Raw genomic sequence first — 19,276 nt, 5'->3', positions numbered from 1 at the left:
AATTAGAGGAAGTGAGAGCAGATGTCATCAGTTGTTTCATAAAATTTCTTAGAAACCTCGAGTGACTTTACCAGGGACAGATTTATGGAATGGCCACACAGTCCTGGTTCTAAGAACCCATACATAAGACACTAAATGGGAGGCACCGGCATGCATTTCTTAACATTAATTTTTTTTTGGATGAAGGTTGAAACCTGTCAGGTTATGTTCTGTGTCCTGCTGAGAAATTTTCTTTTCGCTTCCTGCCATGGAGACACAAGAACAAATCTCTCCAAAGTGAATGGAAATACTTTCTAAGACAATTGTCATCAGAATATTTTTGAATTTGCTCTTGTGACAACTTTGAAAAAGTGTCTGGGGCAATTTTGACATTCTTCACATACATGTTGAAATGAGCATTTTCTTTTCTACTAAGAAAAAATAACTTAGAATCCCACAATCCCACAACCCCACAATCCCTAAAGAATAAAATGGTGATTGATGCATTATTTAAATGTTGCACGATATTTGCACGTCCATTATCAAACATACATTTTCAGGGAAAAAAAATGCATTTTAGTGCACACAATATAATACAGATTTTTTGGGTAAAATATAAAAGATGATGATGGACCGAGTAAATAGATACCAAACATGTCAAGATTTAAAAATTTGTACACCAGTGAAATGGCAGAAAAAAACACCATAGGTGATGCTTTAAAATTCTTTACAGGTTGCCACTTTAGAGTTAAACATGAGTTCTGGCACTAAAATTACTGACATTCATGGTGATTCCACATATGTATAGTGCAATCACTGTTTACATATGCATGCGCGACCTACATGTCTGTTCACATTTCCACATGAACACAAGGAGATGGTGGCGCTTTAAATTAAAAATAATATATATTATTTATTTTGGTGTTTTTTTTTAAAACATTTTACATTTTGTTTTATTCAACTTTATTGCTATTACAAGGTATGAACAACAACCCTTGTGATAGTTTGGGCATTGATAGGTACTCTTTACTGAGAGATTAGTGGTCTATTAGACCCCTGATCCCTCCTCTGCCCTTCAAGGTTTGATGGGCTGCCTCCCTGGCTGGTACTGGCCAGGGAGGCAGGAATTGAGACCGGAATTGACAAAATCCTTGTCAATTCTAGAATCATTCACCACAGATGTTCCTCATTCTCCTCTGCTCTGCTGACTTGACTACTTGCAACAACGGACAGTGCTGTGCCCTCTGCCTAGCTCTGCAAAAGTGATTGGGTGGCTGTATAGCTGCTCAGATAACTGCTACCTGAAAACCGGTTTCTGGCTGAAAAATTTGATACCAGCTTAATGGCTGCAGCTGCACCCTTGGTCCTGGTATAACCCCTTGATCCTGAGGCTGTATGTATACACCCTAAGGACGTGATGTGGTTAACATTTGAAATTCTCATCACCTTCTGTTTTAGTGACAATGGGCCAAATTCTCAAAAAGTCTGCGTAACTTAAATTTCAGCAGTTAAGTTACACTGACTTAAAATTTCTACCTAAGTGCCTGATCGTCAAAGCACTTAGGTAGAAATGACACGCTGTGTAACTTAAGTGCCGCCGTCGTAAGGCGGTCCTCCTCTCCTGGGGGCGTTTAAAATTTAAATGAGGCGCGCTCCCGCGCCGGCCGTACTGCGCATGCGTGTGACGTAATTTTCCCGACGTGCAGCGCGCGAACGTAATTAACGCCGGTCGGCTTTGAGAATTTCGACGGGACACTAAAGTTGCGACGGGTGAAAAAAAAAGACGCGCCGGGAAAACAAATAATTATAAAAAAAAATGTCAGCGTCGCTCAGCATGCATTCCTGAGAGGGAGAACTCCATGCCAATTTTCAAAGAAAAAAACGGCATGGGTTCCCCCCCCAGGAGCATACCAGGCCCTTAGGTCTGGTATGGGTTGTAAGGAGACCCCCCCACGCCGAAAAATTGACGTAGGGGGTCCCCCTACAATCCATACCAGACCCGTATCCAAAGCACGCTACCCGGCCGGTCAGGAATGGGAGTGGGGACGAGCGAGCGTCCCCCCCCTCCTGAGCCGTGCCAGGCCGCATGCCCTCAACATGGGGGGGTTGGGTGCTCTGGGGCAGGGGGGCGCACTGCGGGCCCCCCCACCCCAGAGCACCCTGTCCCCATGTTGATGAGGACAGGACCTCTTCCCGTCAACCCTTGCCATTGGTTGTCGGGGTATGCGGGCGGGGGCTTATCGGAATCTGGGAGTCCCCTTTAATAAGGGGGCCCCCAGATACCGGCCCCCCACCCTAAGTGAATGGATATGGGGTACATCGTACCCCTATCCATTCACCTGGAGGCAAAAAGTAAAATGTAGTAAACACACAACACAAGGCTTTTTAAAATAATTTATTATTCTGCTCCGGATGCCCCCCCTGTCTTCGTTATTAGCTCAATTACCAGGGGGGGCTTCTTCTTCCACTCTCCGGGGGTCTTCTCCGCTCTCCGGGGGGGGGGGTTTCTTCTTCCGCTCTCCGGGGGGGGCTTCTCCGGACTCCGGGGGGCTTCTTCCATCTTCTCCCCTCTTCCGCTGTTGACTCGGCGAACCCCGGTTCTTCTGCAGCTCTCCGGTGCCTTCTTCTTCAGCCGGCGCAGTCTTCTGTGACGCCAGGGTCTTCTGTTCTTCCGATGCTGCCTCGTCGCCTGTTGTCGCTGTAATGATGGAAGCGCGCCTTGCATCACATTTATATAGGCATCACCGTCCCATCATGCTCCGGTAGGTACCCACGTGGTGGGTGCCTAACCACGTGCACCCACCACGTGGGTACCTGCCGGAGCATGATGGGACGGTGATGCCTATATAAATGTGATGCAAGGCGCGCTTCCATCATTACAGCGACAACAGGCGACGAGGCAACATCGGAAGAACAGAAGACCAGAAGACCCTGGCGTCACAGAAGACCGCGCCGGCTGCCTGTTTGAAATCGAGCTAACACACAAACATAGCAGGCAGCCAGCGCTGAAGAAGAAGGCACCGGAGAGCTGCAGAAGAACCGGGGTTCGCCGAGTCAACAGCGGAAGAGGGGAGAAGATGGAAGAAGCCCCCCGGAGTCCGGAGAAGCCCCCCCCGGAGAGCGGAAGAAAAAACCCCCCCCCCCCCCGGAGAGCGGAGAAGACCCCCGGAGAGTGGAAGAAGAAGCCCCCCTGGTAATTGAGCTAATAACGAAGACAGGGGGGGCATCCGGAGCAGAATAATAAATTATTTTAAAAAGCCTTGTGTTGTGTGTTTACTACATTTTACTTTTTGCCTCCAGGTGAATGGATAGGGGTACGATGTACCCCATATCCATTCACTTAGGGTGGGGGGCCGGTATCTGGGGGCCCCCTTATTAAAGGGGACTCCCAGATTCCGATAAGCCCCCGCCCGCATACCCCGACAACCAATGGCAAGGGTTGTCGGGAAGAGGTCCTGTCCTCATCAACATGGGGACAGGGTGCTCTGGGGTGGGGGGGCCCGCAGTGCGCCCCCCTGCCCCAGAGCACCCAACCCCCCCATGTTGAGGGCATGCGGCCTGGCACGGCTCAGGAGGGGGGGGACGCTCGCTCGTCCCCACTCCCATTCCTGACCGGCCGGGTAGCGTGCTTTGGATACGGGTCTGGTATGGATTGTAGGGGGACCCCCTACGTTCGGCGTGGGGGGGTCTCCTTACAACCCATACCAGACCTAAGGGCCTGGTATGCTCCTGGGGGGGAACCCATGCCGGTTTTGAATTTAAAAATTGCCGTGGAGTTCTCCCTCAGGAATGCATACCAAATGCCGTCGCTGGAATGGGCCTTTACAAGGTTTGGCTAACTTTCCACATTATAAAACCAGCCCTAGTTTTGCGCCGGCAAATTCGGAACTTAGGCAGAAATCAAAGTGCTGAAATGCTTTGAAAATCTGCTTAAGTCCTCATTTGCATACGCAAAGCTGCATTTCAATGAGAAATGCCCCCAGTGGCGGATGCGGTACTGCATCCTAAAATCTGACCGTGTAAGTGTCTTACACATGTCAGATTTTCTGCCTAACTTTGGAAAAAGTCTTTTGAGAATCGTTTTCAAAGTTAGGCACAGGGATACGCAGGCTGAACAGCAGTTAAGTCTGCGTATCTCTTTTGAGAATTTGGCCCAATGATCACAAGGCCAAATAGAGAGGTTAATTTCCCCTGGGGACACAGAAAATAACATAATCTTGACAGAGATTCTGACCCTTCATGATTCTGAAAAAAGATTTGCCCTAACATACTGTATACTGTAATGGCCTGTGCAGTGTTTTTCAACAGATTTTTATTAAAAAAAGGTATTGCACTTACACTTGATTAAAAGCAAGCATTGGATAGATCAATGTGGCTACGGAAGCCAGCCAACATGCCACCACTTGGGAGTTTTACCATGTGACGTCATCACGTGATGGCACCCCGGCTGATTTCCACAGCCACATTGATCTGTTCAATACCTGCTTTTAATCAACATGTACAGTAAGTATAATTTTTTTTTCAATAGAAATCTAATCACTGCTCTATGATGTCTCCATCTACTTGTGCCCTATACATGTGAGTGTTGGTTATTGGGAGTCGGAGTGGGGGATGTGACAGGTTCTTCCTACATGAGAAGTGTACTATCCCCATTTATCCCAATCATCCAAAGTCTTTTGACAGTGAGAGTGCCTTCCTTGTCTTTGAGATACCAAAAGCGCATTTGATCTCTGTAACTCAAGACTATTATGATCTAATAAGAGGTCCTTTTTATTTAAGGAGCACTTTTCAGCACTGGAACACTTTTTTCTACAGTTGTTTACACAGAGCACTTTATTCACATATGAATTATTATAGACTATGGCCCAGATTCAAGAAGCACTTGCGCCCGCGCAACCATAGTTGCGCGGCGCAAGTGCTTACTTGCTCCGGTGTAACGAGTGCTCCTGATTCAGGAACCTCGTTACACCGAATGCAGCCTAGGATGTGACAAACATAAGCCTCCTTATGCCTTCACATCCCAGGCTGCATTCTTGCGGTGGCCGCTAGGGGGCGCGGCCTTTGTGATCGGCGTGTAGTATGCAAATTGCATACTACCACCGATTCACAAAAGTTGCGCGGGCCCTGCGTACGCAAGGTACGGAGTTTCCGTACGGCGCCTTTAGCATAAGGTTGCTCCTGCTAATAGCAGGCGCAGCCAATGCTAAAGTATAGCTGCGCCTCCCGCTCGCGACGTTCAAATTTCACGTCGTTTACGTAAGTGAACCGTGAATGGCGCTGGACGCCATTCACGTTCACTTACAAGCAAATGACGTCCTTGCGACGTCATTTGCCGCAATGCACGTCGGGAAAGTTTCCCGACGGAGCATGCGCTGTTCGCTCGGCGCGGGAGCGCGCCTAATTTAAATGATTCCCGCCCCCGGCGGGATCATTTACATTAGGCAGCCTTGCGCCCGGCTGCTTAGCATATTGCCCGCGCAATTTACGGAGCAACTGCTCTGTGAATCGCGGGCAAAGCGCAATATTTGCGTGGGCGCAGAGAAAAAAAATTGCTCTTTGCCCACGCAAATATTGCGCGATTCTACTTGAATCTGGGCCTATGAGTTTGTATGAGATTCACGAATATGCATGGCGATTATTGTGGTTATCAATAGTGTTGCTCACGAATATTCGTATTGCGAATATTCGGCTCGAATATGGCATATTCGAGTATTCGCGATATATTTCGAATTTCGCGGTGAATATTCGCTATTCCGAATATTCGCATTTTTTCAATTTTATTTTTAAAACAGATCACATCCTATCGACGTCTAAAAGCATTGCTGGTATGATTAGAGACCCTGGGCCGAGTAGCTAAGCTGAGGCGATCCTTTTATGTTGCCGAATATAAAAAAAAAATAATTGCGAATTTTCGCTAATGCGAATGCGAAAATGATTGCGAATTTTCGATAACTGTGGTAGGAGAACTCTGATTGTCTCTGATGCAAAAGGGGGGGGCTTTGTGTATGTTTCTGTTATGAATATTTGTATGTTTGATATTATTTTTTTTTGTAAGAAGGAAAAAATTGCGCATACCTTAAAAAAAGGGGAGAATACAGCAGCAACTCAAAAATGTTATACAACATAAATTAATACAAGACAGAAAACAGAGTCGCTCTACAAGAATAAAAAATATGTCTAGTGACAAGACATGTGGGCAAATTATAAAATAAGCAAGCGCAAATAACTTGTGAAATACACAGTGAAACAAATATATAAAGAAATATAGTCCCAATAATAGAAAAATAATCTTTCATAAAAATGTCTTTGATATGTGAAGTGAAAAAAAGTCCAAAGCAGGCAGCATGAACGTGTTCAATCTTCAAGGTGTTTGATTGACAAATGGCTGTGACAGATGGATAGAGTAAAGAATCACCACCAATGCAAAACACTTTTTATTTTCTATTGTAAAATATCACGAATATTCTGAGCCAATCAGAGTGCTCCTTCTGCATTTGCCGAATATTCGCAATTATTTTGTATTGTAAAATATCAAGAATATTCTGAGCCAATCAGAGTGCTCCTTCCGCATTTGCCGAATATTCGCAATTATTTTGTATTGTAAAATATCAAGAATATTCTGAGCCAATCAGAGTGCTCCTTCCGCATTTGCCGAATATTCACAATTATTTTGTATTGTAAAATATCAAGAATATTCTGAGCCAATCAGAGTGCTCCTTCCGCATTTGCCGAATATTCGCAATTATTTTGTATTGTAAAATATCACGAATATTCTGAGCCAATCAGAGTGCTCCTAGCGCTGTTGTCGAAATTTCGCCATCAATTTCGAAAAAATATCAAGAATATTCTGAGCCAATCAGAGTGCTCCTACCGCAGTTATCGAAATTTCGCAATTATTTTCGCATTCGCAATAGCGAAAATTCGCAATCATTTCATTTCGATAAAATATCACGAATATTCGAATTTAGCGAATATATCTCGAATATTTGACTATATATTCGAGATATATCGCGAAATCGAATATGGCGTATTCTGCTCAACACTAGTTATCAATTGTATCTTCATTTTGATTAAATTACATTTATCACAAAAAGTTTTTTATCATGTGTGTTTGATTGACAATTGATGAATTGTATAAGATTTAAAGGGATTGTGCCCTTTCTTTCTCAATATTAAATTAGGAGTTATTGCAGGAGTTTTGGAAGCATGAACAGAGGTTGCAGAAAAGTTTAAGTGCATAAATGTTAACGCCAATTCAAAAATTAAACCAATTAAAGTGCATCACTATCCATGTTAAATAAATAACAACATAAAGCATACAGTATTCCCACAATCTGCAAAACAGATCATAAAGTGCAAAGTACTCTTCCACCACTATTTGGCAATCAAAAGTCCAATAAAAGAGTCCTTTAAAAAGTGAAAAACTTCTGTGATGAATACTGACTCTTGATGTTAATGTAGCACCCTCTAGTGTACAGTCTAGTGTGAGGAAAATGACTCACAGTAGCTGTGTGAGTCTGGTAATTGGTTGGGATTATTGTAGGTCAGGTTGGAGGACTCTACAGGTCCGGCCTCTGGTACCTACCAATGGTTCTAGAAGCTACTGAAAGTTTCTAGAAGCTAGTGGGTGGAGGAGATGAGGCTATGATCTGAATATTTATGGAAATCTGGCCAATCCCCATGCAGGAGCCTTGCAGGGTGGTTAGGTCAGCCCATAAATATGTTGAAGCCTGGCCGGCTGGAGAGTTGTTGTCAGTGGAAGATGGAGCCTTCCCAGTAGAGCTGAAGCTGTTATAGCTGAAGACGGTGGGCCAACTCAATATTGAACCCTACAGACTAAGACTGGGATGCCATTAAAGTTCATGTGTGTGTAAAGGCAGCCGTCGTAATACCTTTGGTAATATAGTGTATATCAACATATAATGTCAGTCATTTAAAGCACATGGAATCCTCCCATTAACATCCACTTCCAGATTGCTTCCATCCAAGAAGAATGCTGTGCCAAAGAGAAAGCTCACCACACAGAGCCCCAAAATAGACTAATGTTGTATTTATTGTTTAAAATTATAAAAATCCATGTGGAACACAACAAACAAATACGGCCAAGCTTATTAAGATGGCCGCCATTTTTGTGTATGTATTTTATAAGATTTATCTGTAACCTTTTTGTGCAAGCCGCTTTTTATCTTTGAGCTCTCACTTATTTTTATTAGGAAGTTTAATTATTGCCTACATTTGTTTCTTAAGTAAGACTATAATAATAGGAAATTGCTTTTTCTCTATAGAGGTAACTCTTATATGTAAGCTAAGCAGCTGTTGAGGTCTGTGGTCACGGAGGCAGCACTGTAAAAGTGTCCTATGGGAACATATAATTGACATTCTGCCCTGGATAACTGATAATGAAGCCTGGTCTGTGGTGAAATAACCTTGGGCTGCATCTGTTTTGTAAGGGAGGTACAGTAAACAGAGTTCAAGAGGGCCTCCCTCAGTGCTCTGCCTACTTAAAGTGCATATTTTTTGAATGGGGGGCTTTCAACACTTGAGTATAGCTGCTGCTTCTAGGGAGAAATCACTATGTGCAGGTGTTGAAGTCTGGGTCCCCCAATAAACTATTGAAGAAAAGGATAAACTGCTAGCACAAAAATCCGTTTATGTGTTTCGACTTACCTGCCAAAAAAAATTAAAATTCTGAACAGCTAATCTTGTGAAAAACACTCAATAATCAATAATTAATAAGATCACTCACTATTTGTTTGTGCTCAATGTGTTAAGTTATAATACCCTCTGGGTTTAATACTACTTTAAGTACAATACACTAAACGTTCACCAGTAAACTATTTAAAATTCTTAACTCGGCACTTGCTATTTACAATTTAAAAATTCCGAATAACTTCCCTGCAGAATGTGGAAACCTTGCAAAAAGATCTGAACAAATTAATGGGGTGGGCAACTACATGGCAAATAAGGTTTAACCACTTAAGGACCGAGCCTCTTTCTGAGGTTTAAGTTAAAAACATTTTTTGTCCATAGGGTCTAAGGAGCTGCCTTCTGATTGGCCCGGGAGGAGAAACAGGAAGACATTATTAATTCCCTAATGTCACACACCTTTTTTGAAGCCAATTAGAACCTCAGGCTCTAATCATGTGCTCCAAAAAAAAAAACGATTGAAATCTATGCGTCCAGCGCCCTGCATGTAAATTAGGGGCCGGGCGAATGAATAACAAGGCGCTGCCCGTGTGCCCCTATGGACCGGTCACCACTGGTAGGTAGTTCCAGGGGTTATGGAGCAAATGGCGGGCATTGTTGGCACTTAACAAGTGCCTGTCACAGGCACAGCTCATGTTAACTCCCTCAGCCCCGGAAGATCACCACTATGGGGGTATCCTGGGGCAAAAGACTGAAAACTTCACCGCTGTCACCAGCACAGAGGACACTCTTCATTCATGGTAAATACCAGTAGAGGCTGGTGCTCAATTTGTTTGGGGGGCAGAAAACAAACCCCCTCCGCCAGGTCCACACTCCCCCCATCTACGGTTGTGGCTTCCCTGGCTTCTCCTCACAGTAAATTCGGTCTTAATATCCATCTCCTGTCCTGATTGGCTGGGTGGAGAAGCCGGAAGTCAATAGCGAATATTGATTCGCTAATGTCACAAGTGGGTGGATTCAGGGTGCAGTGCTCTGCGCCCCGAGCCCAACCTTTTTGAAGTCAATTAGAGCCTCAATCATGTGCTTCCAAAAAACAAAACTCATAGAAACCTATGAGTCCCGCGCCCGCATGGAAAATAGGGGGCATGTGCCCTTTATGGACTGGCCAGGGCTGGTAAGTACCTTCCTTGGTGCTTTTTTATTTTATTTAGTAAGCTTTAGCTTTAAAAAAATGTTTTATTGATACAGAAGCCACCATGTCTAATCACACAGATTAATATGTGTGCTGGAGAAGGTAAGGTCAATTCTATCAATTATTGTTTATTGAGGTTCCGTGACACTTGAATATTGCAGTATCTACATCTTTTAGTGAGTTCTATAAGACAACACACAGCAGTACAGAAATCAGCAATCAAAATACACAGCAGTATAGGTTTAAATTCATTATTTTTGGCTTGGAAGGAATGATGCTTCCGTTAACATTTACTTGTAGCCTATGATTCATGGGCCTGTTTTCCCGGTCACTCAATTATTAACATTTTACAAACCTGGAGAAATATCAAAGGTGGATTACTGAGAATTTAGTTTTGTGTTTGTGGTCTCAAAAAACAATTCTAGGAGTATTTGTTCTTAGCAATCAAGGAAATTGGAGAAAATAGATGACTCGTTTACAAGGTAGTTCACGGAGCATTCATTTATTGACTTACTGTGTTTTAGGTGAATGAGTGTTGTTACCCCGTGTACTTTGGAATTATCAAATGTCTCATGCAAAGGGTAATAAATAGTTTCTTTCTCATAAACAATTTCTAATATAAATAGGTATAGAAGAGGGCTTTGACTCCTCTAATAAACAACTTAAAAGATACACTCCAGGCAGATAAAAAGTTTCATATTATTGTGGCTTTATATTCATTAAAACATCCTTAAATGTGTATTTTTAAATGCAAGCGGTAAAAGTACTTGAATTTATGTGGTATAAACATTTGGTGATCCGCTGTACAGCAAACTGGGATCAGAGAAATAGCGCAATAAGTTGTGCTACAGTGCAGGGAGCTGGCTCAAAAGAGGAGAAAGTAGAGTAACTGTGTAGGCGGTGTCAGTCAGCCCCATGGAGCTTCTTTTTTAGCCATTTGATGTAATAAAGAATATCAAGGATCTTCATTGGTGTGCCGGCTTGTGTTTATATTTATTACTGGAGTGGCTTGCAGAGGCTAAAGTGGAGCATCAGTATTCCCACATAAATAGAATTGGGACGGGTGATTAAGCACAGCTTTGTTTGTGTAAATGTCAGCCAATATGCGCCAAAATAACTTCCTGCTTTATTGACACTATTACAGGGGTTCCCAACCTGCACTAAGACATGCAAAATTGCATTCTTCTTCTATTTCCTCTTTGTGACATTGGGCCTTATCATGTTACACATGCATTGTTGTTTGTTTGCCTTTAAATCATTTTGTCCCTTCCTTACTCTGTAGCTAGGAGATGCTCTCTGTATAGCTAATCTCACCCTCTTTTTAATGAGTCTTTAGTTTCTGTTCTGAGCACATGTAATTGCTTTAGTTAGACATACTGGAGTTGATTTACTAAAACTGGAGAGGGCAAAATATGGTGCAGCTGTGCATGGTAGTCAATCAGCTTCTTTAATAAAGCTGCCTTTGACAATAAAACCTGGAAGCTGATTGGTTTCTATACAGAGTTGCACCAGATTTTGTACCCTACAGCTTTAGTAAATCAACCCCATTGTGATATTTTTTTACCTATCTGATTTTCATCTGTGAAGAGCACCACAAGTTTGGAATAAAGCATTTTTTTTATTGAAAGCCCATGGTGTGTGTAACACTCAAGAAACTTCACCCGGTGCAAAAAAAATGTGCACAACATAAAGGAGTGACACAAAAACGTTCAGCGGGCACAGTTGGCCCTCTAAAATCAGAGGGCCCTGCCCTGAGTCCCCCGGGGCGTTAGGCTCCTTACAGGGAACAAGGTACTTACACTATGGTCTGTCCAGCCAAAGCCAGACAGACCCCTTCCTCTGGAGGGTCTACCGAAACAGACCCGCCCAAGTACTCGGTGAGGCTCCCCCGAAGGGAGACCCCATGAGAGAGGGTGAACTAAGCCAGAAGGCCATGTCCACCCACTCCCAAGACGTTCAGGGCTGGCCCGAGGACCCGCACCCTACACATCACACCGTGCAAAAACTTGTACCAAACATAAAAATACAAAAACGTGACAAACAAAGGTAATAAATTAAATAAAGTGGGGGAACGAGATAGTGGAGAGGAGAGTGAAGAAGTGGCCATTGTGCAATACAATGGCCAGGCCCTCCAGCCAGGAATAAAAAAATTCCTCCGGTCCCAGGCAAATGCCCCGGTCTAGGAGGCAGGTGCTTAAAAAAAAAAGCATGTATTGGTGCAGTGACCATGGTACCGTCAAATCAAAGTGACCCTCACTCACAGTGATTATTCCTGCCACTCCAGGGGCACATGCACCATAGGCTTTCAAAGTCCCAAATCCAACCCCCCAACCAGCCAGTGCAGCCCTCCACCCCTGCCAGACCGAGAGCCCTTCAAGGTTTTCTTGGGGAAAGCTGCCCTCCAGTTAGCAGCCTCCACCAGTACTAGCCCTTCTGCGGACTAGGGAAAAACTAAATGGCAAAACAAAAAGGCCCCCAGGTTATAGGTCAGAAACATATTGTTCCCTGTATATCTCCCATGGATAAGAATAGTTGGACAAAAATCAACCTAGAAAACAGGAAAAGAGTAATGCTTATCTGGTAGAAGTCCGCAGTCTGCGTATGTAGTACAGTATCAGCCCGCCACCTCCTCATTCAGGGGATGTGGGCGGGCGTTGCCCGCCCGCCTTGCTTGAGACTGGTTCCCACGGCCACGACGACTATAGTGAGCTCTCTGTGGTCTCCCTGGGGGAGCTTGGTGCGGTGGATCCCTGGAGATGACCATCAGCAGCCAGTTGGGTACTGGAAACAGATCCAGATCGGCAAAAGTGAACAAGCCTGGAAGTTCTGAGGGGTGGCGCAAACAATAGGTATCCGGGCCCCTGCGGACTATGAGGTGAAATGGGTGTCCCCACTTGTACGTGAGACCTTTCTCTCCAAGACCATCTAGAAGTGGTTTGAGCGATCGTTGCATTAGGAAAGTCTTCCTGGAGACATCTGGTAAGTGGACAGCTGCGCCATCAAATTCCAGGACTCCCATCTGCCATGCCCGCTGCAGTATGTCTTCCTTGAGGGTGAAGGAGTGTAAACAGCAGTGGACGTCTCTTGGTCTGTCAGAAGGCTCAGATCGTTGGCCCAGGGTTCTATGAACTCTGCCAATGATAATCTCGGAGTCTGACGGTCGGTCCAGGTACCGATTAAAGACATTAGTCACCGTGGAACGCAGCTCTGAGTGTGGGACACTCTTGGGCATCCCCCGCAGCCTGATGTTTTGCCTGCGACTGCGATTCTCCAGGTCGTCCTGAAGTAAGTGCAGCTGTATGATTTGGTCAGTAAGTTCAGATTGGGAAGTATGCAGGGTTTGTACAGACTGGGATACTATGACCTGTTCCTGCTCTACTACAGTGACCCAGGAGTCTAGTGCTGCTACATCCTTTCTGACAGCTTGTATCAAGTGACTCCAAATCATTTCTAGTGGGCAGCTGCTGCAAAAAAGTCTTTGTTCAGATGAAGCATGGAGAGGGAGACCCTGTGGTTGCTGTATGCAATTGGGTGTACCCACTGTGGTCTGATGCATGGGCGGCTGTCTCTGCTCCTCCATGTCCCCTGGGCTGAAGCACAGAGCGCTGGATGGTGTGGGGGCTGGGGTTGAAGCCATGAGTGAGGAGCCGTGCAGAGTGTCTTTCCTGTCTGGAGAGGCTGCCAGGGATCTGGGGAGACAGGGCGAGAGGTCACTGGGCGACGAGAAGGGCGGCATACAATGATCGTCCGCAATCTGTAGTGGGGGGTCAGTCTCCCTCAGGACCTCCGCTGTGTCCTGGGCTGCATGGCGTTCCGGCTCCATCTTGGCTGTTGCGGGTGTGGAGGCCGCTGGCTGGAGCTGTCGCAAGTAGCGGTCCATGAAGGTTTTCAGAGCTGGCGGGTGGCTGATCGGGGTCCTCGGGTGTCTGAGGCTGTGGGCGGATGCCGTTAATGTGCTGTAGTATGTCAGTTCTTTGCTGCGAGGGAGCCGCCGGCCGGGAGCCCTGTGAAGAAATGTCTTCACGCCGCCATGCCTAGGCCACGCCCCCCCATGAAGATGTTTTTTTAACGTGAGTCAAATATAAATATTTACACACCAAACAAAAATGACAACCATGACCTGATGTTTGACCATTGCCACTATTTAATTTGAAAGGGGATCTTAGAAGGTACACCAAGCTGAACCACCATGTGAATTAGCTCTACTTCCAGCTTTACCACACTGCCTCAACTGCACATTTTGGGGATTGCAAGTCAGTAGAGCAGTAATATACTTAATAGTCAAATGTCAAGTATGAATATTCATCATGCCCCAGCCAAATCCCTGGAAGGATGCATCCAGAAGGTAACAGGGGAGGTGATAAATGTTTGGGAGGTCTTTCCAGAGTGTTCTTTCCTCTCCAGGGAGGGTTGCAGTATTTTTGCTGCTGCTCCCCTGGAAGATAGCTAGCGAGACATGAATTTACAGTCAAGACCTCAGCAGCTACTGAGCTGAGGGCCTGAAGAAAATTACTAATGTGTTTTTGCTGGAGGGCACTGTCCTAAAGTCCAGCTCTGGAGAAGGATATTTTGCCTCCCTCACTGAGGCTCTACCTGTGGACCCTGGGTGGTAGACAACTCCAGGAATGTTGTGAGTAAAGACCTCGATGTGGACTCTTGGGTGTGCAAGTGCTAGAAGGGAACTGAGTGCCAGAACATGCTATATGGATTGGGGCTGCTCTTATAGAGTCCTAGATATACTGGCAACTAATTATACATAGGTCTGGATAAATAAATGTTTCACAGGCATATTAACATTGATTCATGATGTACTTTTTTTAGACATGGGAGGAAAGGACTTGTAGGAGACCAAAGTCTTAGGCCTCGTACACACGACAGAGTTTCTCGGCAGAATTCACAGAGAAACTCGGTCAAACCCGGATTCTGCCGAGAAACTCTGTCGTCTGTACACTTTTGGCTCGATGGAGCCGCCGAGGAACTCGTCGAGAAAATAGAGAACATGTTCTCTATTTTCTCGTTGTTCTATGGGAGAAGGCGGCCCGCCGAGCTCCTCGGCGGCTTCATCCCTGAACTCGACGAGGAACTCGACGTGTTTGGCACGTCGAGTTCCTCGGCCGTGTGTACGGGGCCTAATAAAGGATCTGATATTGACTTCAGCTTAACCACTTGGGGTCTGCGCTATGGACGAAAGACGTCCACAGCGCGGCTCTCAAGTGCCGAGTGGACGTCTTTGGATGTCCTATTGTTGTCATTCCCCGTGCGCGCCGCTGTGGGCGTGCAGCGGGGATACAACGTGCCCGGCGCATCGCTCGGGAGCCGATGCGTATGCCTGGCGGCCGTGATGTCCGCCAGGTACCCGCGATCGTCGGTGACACAGCAGGGATGTGGAGCTCTGTGTGTAAACACAGAGCTCCACGTCCTGTCAGGGAGAGAGAAGACCGATCTGTGTCCCTTTACATAGGGACACAGCATCTGTCACCTCCCCCAATCAGTCCCCTCCCCCCACACAGTAAGAACACACCCAGGGAATACATTTAACCCCTTCCTCACCCCCTAGTGTTAACCCCTTCACTGCCAGTCACATTTATACAGTAATTAGTGCATTTTTATAGAACTTATCGCTGTATAAATGTGAATGGTCCCAAAATTGTGTCAAAAGTGTCCGATACGTCCGCCGCAATATCGCAGGCCTGACAAAAAAAACGCAAATCGCCGCCATTACTAGTAAAAAAATAAAAAAATCATAAATCTATCCCCTATTTTGTAGGCGTTATAACTTTTGCGCAAACCAATCAATATACGCTTATTGCAATTTTTTTTAACAAAAATATGTAGAATAATATGTATCGGCCTAAACCGAGGGAAATTTTTATTTTTAAAAAAAAAAATGGGATATTATTATAACAAAAAGTAAAAAATATTGTGTTTTTTTTTTCAAAATGTTTTGTTTTTTATGTTTATAGCGCAAAAAATAAAAATCACAGAGGTGATCAAATACCACCAAAAGAAAGCTCTATTTGTGGGAAAAAAAATTTAAAAATATAATTTGGGTACAGTGTTGTATGACCGCGCAATATCATTCTAAATGCGTCAGCGCTGAAAGCTGAAAATTGGTCTGGGCACGAAGGCGGTTTAAGTGCCCAGTAATGAAGTGTTTAATGCATGAATTACCCCAAAATGAAATAAGATGCTAGTACATAAAAATGTCGTACAAGTTATACACACAGTACTATGATATCTGTTGTATGACCATGAAGTGTTGGATTTGGTATAGAACTAGCACTTTCTTCTATTTGTGCCAGCTCACTTAGAAAGTGTATGATCACACAGGCATTCCTCACAGCTTTTAAACCCTCTCTCCACAGGGAAGCATGCTCGGGAAGCAGTAATGGACCCCGATTTCTGCCATGGTGGGTTTGGGTCAATGAATAGATTTGTAGATGTGTACCTGAGTCATTCAGCTCAGTATCTACTTTCATTCCCAAATTTGGGGAGGCAGTAAGAGGGAGCTGGGAGTGGACATTGAATACTTTCCTTTAGCATATGTGTGCACTAGGCCTAAAATGACATGTACAGGCTGTAATATATTTTGCTAGGTAATGAAAATAGATTGATTTAGATGGAAGAGGCCATAGAAAGGCTCATATCAGCTTACACAATTCTCAAGCACCCCAGCTGTTCTCTCATTTGCTGTCATTGCCAGGTTTCCAGTTCAAGATAATCTATATGACTTTTATTGACATAATATCAAATATAGTTTATTCAAAGACATATCTTATAAAAAAAAAACACTAAGGCCCCGTACACACGACCAAACATGTATGCTGAAACTGGTCCGCGGGCCAGTTTCAGCATACATGTTTGGTCGTGTGTAGGCGCGAGCAGGCCGAATTCCAGCAAACATTTGCCCGCCGGGCCTTTTCCCAGCGGGCAAATATTCCTGGACGTGTTTTAAAACCGTCCGCTGGAATCCTGCCCGCTCGGACATGTACGGTCGTCAGTACAGACCTACCGTACATGTCCAGGCGCCCGCCGTCCCTCGCATGCGTCGAATGACTTTGACGCATGCGTGGAAGCCTTTAAATGGCAGGCCCGCACACGTCTCCGCGTCATCGCCGCGTCATCGTCGCGGCGACGACGCGGACACGCCCCGCGTAATGTTTACGCGCGGACTTCTGTACGATGGTGTGTACAACCATCGTACAGAAGCCCTCTGGCAGACATGTACGGTGAAAACGGCCTGACGGACCGCTTTCACCGTACATGTTTGTTCGTGAGTACCCGGCCTAAAAGACAAAAGGTTAGAATTTTGAAAGAATCTGATTGTATCTGGGGACTTGAAGAAAGCTAAAGTTATGCAATGGAAGTTAAACATGCATGCACTTAAAACATATGCACACAACACAAAACAAATTTGTGCTTTGATAACTGTTAGGTGCTGGGTTTTTATGGAAGAAAAAAAAAATAATACATTCCATGCAGATATGTCATTTCAAAAAGAAGATTCGACAGAATCTTAAAAAAAAAAAAAACATTTCGACTCTTCATGTCTCTCTATGTCGAATCTTCATGTCTCTCTATGTCGAATCTTCATGTCTCTCTATGTCGAATCTTCATGTCTCTCTATGTCGAATCTTCATGTCTCTCTATGTCGAATCTTTTCTCTCTATGTCAAATCTTTTGTCTCTATGTCGACTCTTCTTCATGTATCTATATTGTCAAATCTTTTCTCTCTATGTCGACTCTTCTTCATGTATCTATAATGTCGAATCTTTTCTCTTTATGTAGAATAATGTTGGACTAATAGAGTTAAGGTTAGGCACAATTAAGGTCGAATCTGTCATTGAAGGCTTATGGTGTCTGTCGAATGTTCGAAGAAGAAGAAGAAGAAGAAGAAGAAGAAGAAGAAGAAGAAGAAGAAAAAAAAGAATATTCGACAGAATCTTAAAAAAAAAAAAAATTAACTCTTCATGTCTCTCTATGTCGAATCTTTTCTCTCTATGTCAAATCTTTTCTCTCTATGTCGAATCTTTTCTCTCTATGTCGAATCTTTTCTCTCTATGTCAACTCTTCTTCATGTCTCTATAATGTAGAATCTTTTCTCTTTATGTAGAATAATATTGGACTAATAGAGTTAAGGTTAGGCACATTCGACTACAACGAAAACGAAAATAAAGCATTTGTTTATGTCGGATCTTTCGGTTTTCATCTTCTGTGCTTTCGTTATCGTTTGTTAAAACGATAACAAAAATACCTGAAATTCGGACGAAAATGCATTCGGACGAAAACGAATGCACATGTCTAGTAGATATGTAGTCTGCAGAGTATATAAGATATTAGCTGTACATGTTATTATAATCGGGGCCCTCGTTTTGGATTTTGTTGTAACTCTACTGTCTCCTTTTGTATAGTGTAAAGCACTGTAAAAACTGTTTGCTGCTGTATAAGTCATAAATAATAATATCAGGCTTTGTATTAAGATAAACTTTGGGCAAAACCAAAATGTACGCATATGATGCAATCTGGCATGATCATTACCACAGAATGTTTTAAGTCCCTATGACATACTTTATTATGTCTTGATCCTGATAGTTGATCTGTAATTCTACTTTTTTTTTTTTTTACAATAACGAAAATACCTGAAATTCGGACAAAAATGCATTCGGACGAAAACAAATGCACATGTCTACTATTGAGTTGAAGGACCGCCTGTTGTTAGCCTCAGAGGGAGAAGACTCGGATGAACACTTCGGGACTGAACTAATCCAAAATAAATTCCTGAGGTCCGTGACCACAGGGCTGAGGAGTGACTGTGTCAAGTTTCAGTTAAGGCATTATCTAGACCAAGGGTCTTCAAACTACGGCCCTCCAGGTGTTCAGGAACTACAATTCCCATCATGCTTAGTCATGTCTGTGAATGTCAGAGTTTTGCAATGCCTCATGGGATTTGTAGTTCCGCAACAGCTGGAGGGCCGTAGTTTGAGGATCCCTGATCTAGACGATCCTTCTATTCCAGATGAAGTACTCATAGAAAAAACTGACAAAGCAGCTAATATGGAGGTGGAAAGGGAGTGGAAGCACAAGACAAATCAAAAGTCTGAACCTGTTGTGGGAGTCAGAGTGTCCAGCACAACTGATAGCAATTCAGAGATTGGGGGTTCTGAAGACTCAGCTGTCCAGAATAATGGAGATGGTGACCGATGCATTGGATGTCAGGTCTGAGATAGCTGCACTGAAGATGCAGGTAGCCCAGATGCTGGAGGCGATTAACTGGCCGACAACAAAACATACTGAGCTGTCCGACAATGGTGCCACAGGGCAGAATGTACCCCCACTCTCGCCGACTGCACCTCGCCAGGGGCCAACAAACCAAGGTGTCTGTTTTAACTGTGGAGGTGTGGGTCACTACCAGCGAGTATGTCCTAGTCGGAGGGGAACAGAAGACTGGTGTAGACCTCA

This window comes from Rana temporaria, chromosome 4 (assembly GCF_905171775.1).
Source record: "Rana temporaria chromosome 4, aRanTem1.1, whole genome shotgun sequence".
Taxonomy (NCBI): domain Eukaryota; kingdom Metazoa; phylum Chordata; class Amphibia; order Anura; family Ranidae; genus Rana; species Rana temporaria.
Note: the sequence above shows the minus strand (reverse complement) of the source record.